This window comes from Opisthorchis viverrini, assembly GCF_000715545.1.
Source record: "Opisthorchis viverrini unplaced genomic scaffold opera_v5_118, whole genome shotgun sequence".
Taxonomy (NCBI): Eukaryota; Metazoa; Platyhelminthes; class Trematoda; order Opisthorchiida; family Opisthorchiidae; genus Opisthorchis; species Opisthorchis viverrini.
The window spans coordinates 728199-728981 of NW_008751774.1; positions in this window are offsets into that span (position 1 = coordinate 728199).

Here is a 783-nt window from a genome sequence, read left to right on the forward strand (position 1 = left end):
TGATCCAAAACCTAGCTATATCCATACCGGGCCCCATGGCTGCGAAGAAATTTCTACAACTTTCTGACTGACGTATAAAAACCGCCACAGCGTCTCCAATGGACAGGCGCCTAAGGGAAAACAGACTGATAATCTGGGGGTCATTCTCCGGAAAAATCACGCGAGCGAAGCTGGCACGGTCGATCTTTAGCAATGTCTTCACCAAGCCTGATAAATCGCTCCACACAGAATGGCTATGCCAGAAGGGAAGTAAGCGAACTCTTGAACCTCTAGTCACTCATTCTTCCCCATCTGACGTACAGGAGATCTTGGAACGGGCTGGCAGCATTCAAAAGGCCAACCCAATGATCAGGCGCCTATCTGAGGATCATCCTCTAGACGTGCGTAAGCTTGGTCATAGCAGGTCAGGAGTGGAAGCACGAAACAGGCTTTCACCGGGCACCAAATCAGACGACCTGAAACTCATGAACGAGCCGATTGTGGTCATATCCTCCTGTGCTCCCAGAAGCAGGCCAGCGAAACCAGCTGCTTCTCCAGACAGCAGTTTTTATTCGACCACCACAGACCTCTCGCCCACCAAGGGCAGCGACGCCCTGGAGGAGGCAAACCCCATATGCAAGCAGCGCCCAAGCTACGTGAAGCTATCAACGCTTAACTCCGTATCAGAGGACACAGCTCCAGCCGTGCACTCCTCAACAAATTCACAGCCTCCGAACCGGACTGAGTCAGATGTGCGGGGACAAGAAGCGAAGCCAATCTCCAGCCCCACCCCGTCAAAAGCGG